We start from the raw sequence: 8,610 nt of genomic DNA on the forward strand, positions 1-8,610 counted from the left end.
GCTTTCCTCCTAAGGCTTACTTGCTCAAAACTTCTCCAACATACTTTAAACACTTCCAAACCCAATAACGCTTCTGACTAGATGCTCCATTTAAACTATTAATTACTTTTGTAAATCAATATCTCTTGTCCCTTTTAAAAAATCACCTTTTTTTTAAACTTTAAGATTCATAATACAATAAATAGATAATACCTCTATAAAACCCACATGTCCTATAAACATAACCCATAATGTTAACAAATTGTCCAATGTTTCAGAAGCAAACCAACTAGTTTTTTTTGTTTTGTTTTGTTTTGTTTTTTTTAGTTTTTTTTTTCTTCGTTCTGCCTGAGGGTTTCAAGGCCACTAGCAGAAACTTCTTTTTCACAGGTGGCATTAAGCAGATAAGGTTTTATTGCCATGATTCCTCTCTAGCAGACTTTGAAAACCTGCTTTTCAGGGAAAACTTCCCCACCAGTATAAAATAGTCAAATTTTTTTGTTCTTTTACTTACAAATTGGTACAACAGGTTAAAAAGTTTAATATCACAAAAATATTATATCAATTTATATAGTTGCAAGATGAAAATAACCAATTGCCAAAGTATTTAGCCATTGTTCTTAAAGCTCTTAATCAAATGCTGCAGACAATTACCCAACTTAGCCTTCTTAAACTTTCTTATCTCTAATTCCATGAAAGCAAACCTGCTTATAAGGTTTTTTTTTTTTAGTAAGATTCACACTATCCTGAGTTTTGATAACAGGGCTGCTTGCTTATAGAAGTGATAACCACTGATCATCTATTTTCTCAAAACTTTCCAAATTTTATTTCTTCCCTTCTCTCCCTCCTCCTGCAAAAGCCAGAGGCAGAGAGAGAGAAAGAGAAAAAAAGATTTTTCAAACTTCTTCTTTTTTTTTTTTTTTCTACCTGAGCCACTCGGAAATAATTACTACTCTGAATGAATTCCAATTTCCACAACTTAGCATGATATTTTCCTAAGACTGTAACACAGAGGCTGAATTCTTATCTCTTATGAGGTTGCTAACTTTTAACACAGAACAAAAAATGCAAAGCAGACAAACATACACACACAGACAGACACAGAGCTCTATTTTTCTTAAAGAGAGGCATTTATACAGTGGATCCTGTTCGTGACGCCAATTTATGTTATGTGATTTTAGGGAAAAGTTCGGATTCGCTCCTATAAATGACACTCTCAAACAAAATCAAAAATAAGAGTAAGATTTAATTATACAATACAGGGAATAGGTTGATTACGATAACAACGAATACATCAAATAAGACATAAAAGAAAAAGAATAATGACAATTATGATTAAAATATCAGAAAAGGATAAAGAAAACATCACCTCTCTGTGGGAGCACCAAATGGAAAGTGGCTGGGGAATCCAATTCTGCAGCCTTCAAACCTGGTTGGGAAAAGTTTGTCCCAGGTAGATCTTCATCTCTGTGAGGGAAGCTCCTAATAGAGAATGCTGTTTGATTAGAGAAGGGATCCCACTACTCTGAAGATCCTTGGAGAATATCTTCAACCCTGCCCCAAATCTTTTTTAAATTTAATTTAACTTTTAACTGTTTGAGGGGGGGAAATGAGGTGGGTTAAGACTCCTTGCTAATTCCCAGCCACCATGAATGTCAATGGGAGATATCCAGTCTTTCCCAGCCCCCACTGGATCTGAGCTAACATAGGCTATCATAGCCACCACTCTAATGATTGGCTCAGGTTTCCCACCCCCCACCCCCAGCACCAACAGTTCCTTATCTAAAAACCCATTCAATTCTATTCAAATTCTAACCCTGGCCAAAACCAGTCAGGAGCCCTCCACCTACTGGCTCTTTTCAAGATTACCAAAAGCCCCTCATTATAGAAAGAGGGAAACTGGAATCCACTCTTTTCAGGAGCCCCAAACATTGCACACTCCAGCTATGACAAGGGTTCCTGTCTGCCCGGAGCCAGCCCTGGCGTCTTTCTCCCTATAACCTTAATTCCACGCCCCCCAAAAACCCTCTTTTATTAATCTAGGTATTCTGGTCTGTAAATTCTTTTCCAGAGGACTCTTCCAATGGCACTAGACCTCATTTATCTCTGTATCCTAGCACCGAATCCAAAGGGGTTGCAGGGGAGCTCTATTTGCCTCCGTACCCCCAAACTGCCAGTAGACCCCAATCCTCATTTCATCTAGGTGCCCCTTACCTAACTCTCATCAGTTTGATCAGGAGATTCTGCTCTCTCCAGCAACCTGAATAAAGCTCCATGCAGACAACTCTAGTTGGTTTTCTCCTTCACAGATGGGATCTAAAATAGGGAATAAAGGAGAAAAGCCTCAATCCCAAATTCAAATTTGGTTATAAATATAATAGTAAAATAGTTTCTTTCACGAGAAAGGAAATAAAGGGCCAAAATATTAAGGATTTTAGAGCTCAGACAGAATTTGATATTTGGTCCTGAAGATAATAAGGACTCATGAGAATTGAGTGAATAGGGTATTGACGTGGTCATTCTTGTGTTTTAGGAAGATCATTTTGATAGCTGAGTGGGGGATGTACTGAGGTGAGGTGAAACTTCAGCCAGAGGCCATTGTAATAGTCTAAGCAAAGAGATGATGGACTCATGCATCAAGATGGTATCAGTCCTGAAGCATAGTAGAGGGCTTCCTTGGAAATGTTGCCAAAGTCGAAATGGATAGGAACTTAGCAATAGATTGGATATGTTTAGGGACAAATTTAAAGAGTGAAGAGTTGGAGCTACCACTGATGGAATAGTATTACTCTTCTTAGTAATAGGGAAATTTGAATCAGACAAAGTTTGGGAACAAAAAATATGAAGTTTAGTTTTGGTCATGATCTTCTTTTAGCTCTTATTTTAAATATATGCACAGTTTTCAACATTCTCCCTTGCAAAACTTTGTATTCCAAGTTTTTTCCCTTCGCTTCCCTCAACCTTTTAGACAGCAAGCAATCTCATATATATACATATTACACATGTGCAATTGTTCCATACCTATTTTCATATTAGGTCAGGATCACTTTTATCACAATAGGCAGTTGGGTCTCCTACTTGTCATCATGAGACTACTAGGAATGAACCCGAAGGGATTTTCTGAATTGTATTGCTTGAGAAGATACCTTGAAGATTCCCAAAGAAACATGGGAAAGTTTAAGAAAGAAAGCATGAGGAGCTTAGAAAGAGGTCCCCCAAAGTGAATCACATTGGAAGAGACCACACCCCCCCCAAAGAAAACATTCCTTATTTACACTGGGGGATGTTACTGGGCACTAGGCTAGAAACAAGTTCAAAAATTGTGTTTGGGTTTGAATTATGATAAGTCTCAAGCATCTGACTCTCTAAAGGATTATAACTCACTCTTCCATCAGCTGGGAAGCTTTTGGGGGATGGACAGCAATATGAGAGAGAATTCAATGGCTATGTATAAATCATGATGTCATGTAAAAGCACACTTGGGGGTCACATTCCTTACAAGGTTACACTTGGTATTTGTTAATTTTTTTTGAAAAGGTGTGGACCCCAGCAAGACTACTAAAAACAGGACTGCTGGCTGACAGAGGCAAAGAAAAAACCGAATACTAAGTACTTGAGCTCTTCCTTGCCTGCTCAGATAGATGGACGTGCTTCCAATCAGGAGCCTTTTCTTAATTGCCAGATTTGGATCATCCTTGAGCACTGATCACTTTTCCAGGCCCATGAGGCCCCAGTCTTGCCTTAGCTCTACTAGCCTGAACAAGTGGCCCAGGGCCTGGTGGGCTGCTGTAGTTCTGTGGAAGCAATGTTCATGTGAGCCAATACTAGATCTGGAAACGTTAATTTCTTTATTCGTTTTACCCAGCAAGCACACATTAAGCATCTAATGTATGTAGAGCACTATGCTAGATATGGAGAGATATAGACATTTTAGATAACACTTTGTAAAAAATGATTTGGTCTTCATGAAGTGTACACTCTTGTAGCTGGGGCAATGGCAAGGAATGGGAAAAGTTAAGGATGTGTCTAGAAGTGAAATTTTACTTGGGATGAAATGCCAAGTGGTGGAAGATTTTTGGAGCAGAAGACTGACATAAATAAGAATCTACTAACATGATATGAAGGATAAATTCGAGAAAGTGGGCAGTGGTAGAAAAACATGTTAGGTGGCCATTGTAATGTCAATGTAGCTGGAGAGGGTTGGGAGAATCAAATATTCAGAAAGCACCTTAAGGATAGAAGGAAAATTGGGGATGAAGATAAATCCTTCAGCTCCGCCTTTAATAAAGAAATTTGTCCTTAAGTAAATAAAGTAATAATAAAGTCAAATAAATAATTAAGTAAATTAAGTGATAAATTAAGTAATAAAGGTGCCATCACCTTTATTAGGCAATAAGTTCCTTGAGGGCATAATTCCTGTTCTGTTCCTGTCCTTGAGGAGCTTACCTTTAGAATGGTAGAAGCTGCTTGTCTCAAAGGCCTGTGGGAAATATAACTGAGACAAAGAGTGTCTTTAGCTGGAAATAGTCTTAGCTGGACATACCCTTACAAAATGCCAATACCTGAGAGCTAGAATGAACCCCCGAGATCATTTAGTCCAGGAGTTCTTAACCTGGGGTGCCTAAATTTGTTTTCAAAAGACATTTGGATTATTATCATTCAAGACAGTTGATCTCCTTTGTAAGCCTATTTCTTTGCTTTTATGCTTTTGAAAACATGAGTGAAAGACCGGGTTCATAGACTTCCCCAGATTTTTCACAGAAGCGTATGCCATCAAAAGGGTGAGAATCCTTGTGAGAATCTAGTCCAACTCTTTTGTTTCATAGGAGAGGAAAAAGAAAAGTCCCTCGGATAAGGTCATACCCTTAATAAGTGTCAGAGAAAGGACTTGGGTCCATTAAGGGGAATAAGCAGAGGACCTTATACCTTGTAGGTATTCAGTAAAAGCCAAATTGAATTGAATATAAACTGAGGTGGCATTTGCAAATGGGATAGGAGCACAGAACCACAAGGCCTAGATGAATTAAAGAGAACCAAAAATGAAAGGCAAGCAAATAACAAAAGAAAGCCCACAAATGAATGTTCTAGCTTTGCCTCATAGAGTGTTAGGATTGTTACTAGGTGGGATGATGACAGTCTGATCTTGCACAGGGACCGGGGGACTATAGGAAGAGTTGGTACAGAGTGAGCTGCTCCCCATCAGTGAGGAGACTTGAGTAGGTGAGACATCTAATGTAGAGACAGTCTGGGCCTGAGCTGGGGCCGGCTGCTTGTTCTTGGAGGAGAGGGCACTTGACTGCTGCTGCCTGACAACATGAGCTGCTCCAACGTTGAGGGGCTGAGCCGTGGCCAGAGTCACGTGGTTTGTCAGCAGAGAGGGCTGCTGCATAAGGCTACTGTACTGGCTGCCACCTGAGTGCCCATTCCTCCAGTCTCCCAGCTGCTGGCCAATCCCCATGGCCTGGGGAATGACCTCAGTAGGCTGAACGCAATTGTGTAGAGCCACCCCAGGGAACTGCTGCCCTGTTGAAGGTAAGAGGATCTGCTGGGTTCCTCCAGGCCAGACCTGCAGGACAGTGGCAGTGTGTCCAACCAGCGCCGGCCGGCTAGGTGCACAGCTCAGAGTAAAGGGCACCACCTGCTGTGGTGTGATGATGGCTGCTTGAGGATGGAGAGTTGCTGCCATGAGTGGTGGACAGCTTCCCTGGCTGAGGACTCCTGACTGGATCTGTAATGGCTGAGCAGCAGGCGCCTGGGGTACCATTGGCACAGCATTCTCCATCCTCCCAGGGAATCCAGAATGCTGAGCAGATGCCTGGAGTCCAGTTTGAAAAGCAGGGGGACGCACGACGAAAGTCTGCAGGAATGGATCAGTCTGAGTGCAAATGGCAGTAGTTCCAGGCTGCAAGGAGACACTCTGCTGGGCAACTCCTGCCACAGGTGCTGCCCCTGATGGATACAGGGCAGACGGGTAATTCAGCAGGGGGACATCCGAATCAGCCAGAGAGTGTGTAGCTGCTGCTGCAGTAGAACTGGACGCCAAAACACTGGCGACACCGTGCCCGGGATTGAGCTGGTTGCTGAAGGTCATGGTTAGATTTGTGCTTGTGTTGGGGGCAAAATGGGTGGTCAAAGGGTTCTTGATCTGTTTCACTGGATCATCCATGTGCCCTGTCCTTCGGCAGATCTCCATGTTCTGAAAGCATGACAAAACATGATTGCTGGGTGGGAAATCCAAAAGATGAGTCATTGTCACAAATGGGTGGTTGAGGGTTTTCCATGGAGTAGCTCTCTTATCTGCATCAATTGTCAGCATCTTCTTCAACAAATCAATGAACTCTCTTCTATCTGCTTTTTCTGCCCACATATCCGTTCCCTCTAAGTCTGTAGACATATTCACCTGGGCCATGTCATCTAAACAGTTGAATATGTACTTGCGGGTGTCTCTTGATTTGATTCCTGTTTCCCACTCATGCTCCTCTGGCGTCTTTAGTCTCCACAGTGGGTAACCCAAACGAGGATCTCTGTTGAAAAACATGCTTGTTTTTGTTCCTGCACTCAGAAGGTATTCTGCCGGGAGGCCTTGTGTTTGTGAAATGTAACAAATCTGCTCATATTCTGAAGCCCCGGCGTAGAGAGGCCAGCCCAGAAACAACTCCGCTATCACACAGCCCAAGGACCACATATCAATAGCCTCCCAAAACGGCAGTCCAAGAATGATTTCAGGAGCCCTGTAGTAGCGTGTCTGTATGTAGGAGGAGCACACAGCTTTGGATACCTGAGTGGCAGAGCCAAAGTCAATGACCTTGAGGCGGTATGGCTGCTGCACAGGATCCACCAGCATGATGTTTTCTGGCTTTAGGTCCGTGTGGATCAGGCCAAGGTTCTTGAGCTTCCTCAGAGCTGTGGCCACCTGCTGTAGGATGGGCCGGATGTACTTGAGCTGCAGTGGACGAAACTTGTTCTGCTTTAGGAAATCATACAGGTTCTGTTCCAGCATCTCAAACACCAGGCAGGTGTGATTCTGGTGCTGGAAGCACTCATAAAAACGGACAACATTGGATTCGTCAGCATCGTCCCTGTTCAGGAGGGAAAGGATGTTCACCTCAATCTGGCCCTGTCGGGCATAGGCAGGATGGTTTTTCAAGATCTTAATGGCGACAATTTCCTTGGTACTCCGCTTCCAGCACTTGGCCACCTGCCCGAATGTCCCCCGGCCCAAGAACTCTAGGACTTGGTAACTGTTGGTCATGGAGTAAAGGATTTCATGCTGGACCAGCTGGTAATCCCCTTCTCTGCTGGAACTGCTGGTCTTGGTGGTCATGGTGGTGGTCGTGGCAGCGGCACCCACCACAGTCCTGTTCTGCTGCATGAGAGGAGGATGTTCTTCTGTGATCTGCCCTTTACCACTGCTGTCCACCTCCTCACTTTTTCTCTTCAATCCACATTTGTGATAGGGCTCCAGCCAAGAAACGTGGCCTCTGTGAGTGAGGGTCTGACTGCTCGGGAAGGATGAGGTGGCAGCACCCCCGGTGCTGTCAGCAGCCATGACCACGACATGCTCCACTGTGGGAGCTGGCAGAAGGAGGCTCTGGTCATAAGAGGGGAGGTTGAACCTTGTCACCTGCTGAGAGGAGTTTTCTTGTCCTTGTGTGGCTGAGAGGTTCTTGCTGGGAGTAGGATACTTTTTGTTGCTGCTCCGTCCTGAAATGTCCCAGCCAGAAGGCTCTGTTTTCCGTTTCTTTGCACTGCAGAAGGCACTCGATGAGACTGTCTGCCTGTCCATTTGAATCGGGGACATTGTGGAAGCTTCTAGCACACCCTTGTACTGGTGCTCTCTCTCTATCTCTGTCTCTTCTCTCTTTCTCTTCTCTCTTTCTGTCATTGTAGCCAGTCTGCTAGGTGTGAAATGATATCTGAAATCTTTATCCATTTGTATTTCTCTAATCAAAAAGGATTTAAGAAGATCTTAATCTATTCTGATGTTGTGTTTCCTCCAAATTGCAAATGGTTTCCTGGGAGCAGACCTCTTGGGGAGCTTCTGGAGCTTTTAGTTTCAATTCAATGATCTGAAAATGCAGCCAGGAATTCAAGTCCAGATCTTCTCCTTGACCCAATCCAGACTGACTTCCCCACTCAATGTTGGCTCCTTATATCCTCCCAGAGAATCCATGGGCTTGTGGGAACTCCTTGAAGAACCAATGAGCAAACTCCTTGACAGGTGTCAACTCCTTGACAGGTGTCAACTCCCTGACAGGTGTCAACTCCTTGACAGGTGTCAACTCTTTACAGGTGTGAACTTTGAATTCAATGAGCTAGAGAATTGTTAAGTACCAGACAACCGATGTAGCACCTAGGAATAATCCTAACCATGGAGCTGTGGAGACACAGGTCCTTTGTAATCTAAAGAGTTATAGAAGTATGATCTAACAATCATTTAAAGATTTTCATAGGTATCTCATTATATTTCCTGTTTTACAAACCTTTATTTTTCTTTTCCATCCTGGAGCTTTTACTTCTTGGTCTTCTTTAGACAGATCCTTTTTGTTGCCCAAACTCGATCCCCAGTGGTTTTATCTAGCCCTTTCTACCCTTCCCTCAGGATTCACTGTTGGCATTCTTTTTGTTCTG

At 43.0% G+C, this 8,610-nt stretch overlaps 1 pseudogene; it reads right to left on the reverse strand.

The window, feature by feature from the left end:
• Positions 1–5,074: 5,074 nt before the first annotated feature.
• LOC141562127 (homeodomain-interacting protein kinase 1 pseudogene) lies at positions 5,075–8,154 on the reverse strand (annotated as a pseudogene).
• Between the last annotated feature and the right edge of the window lie 456 nt (positions 8,155–8,610).

The sequence above is a fragment of the Sminthopsis crassicaudata genome, chromosome 3 (genome assembly GCF_048593235.1).
Source record: "Sminthopsis crassicaudata isolate SCR6 chromosome 3, ASM4859323v1, whole genome shotgun sequence".
Taxonomy (NCBI): Eukaryota; Metazoa; Chordata; class Mammalia; order Dasyuromorphia; family Dasyuridae; genus Sminthopsis; species Sminthopsis crassicaudata.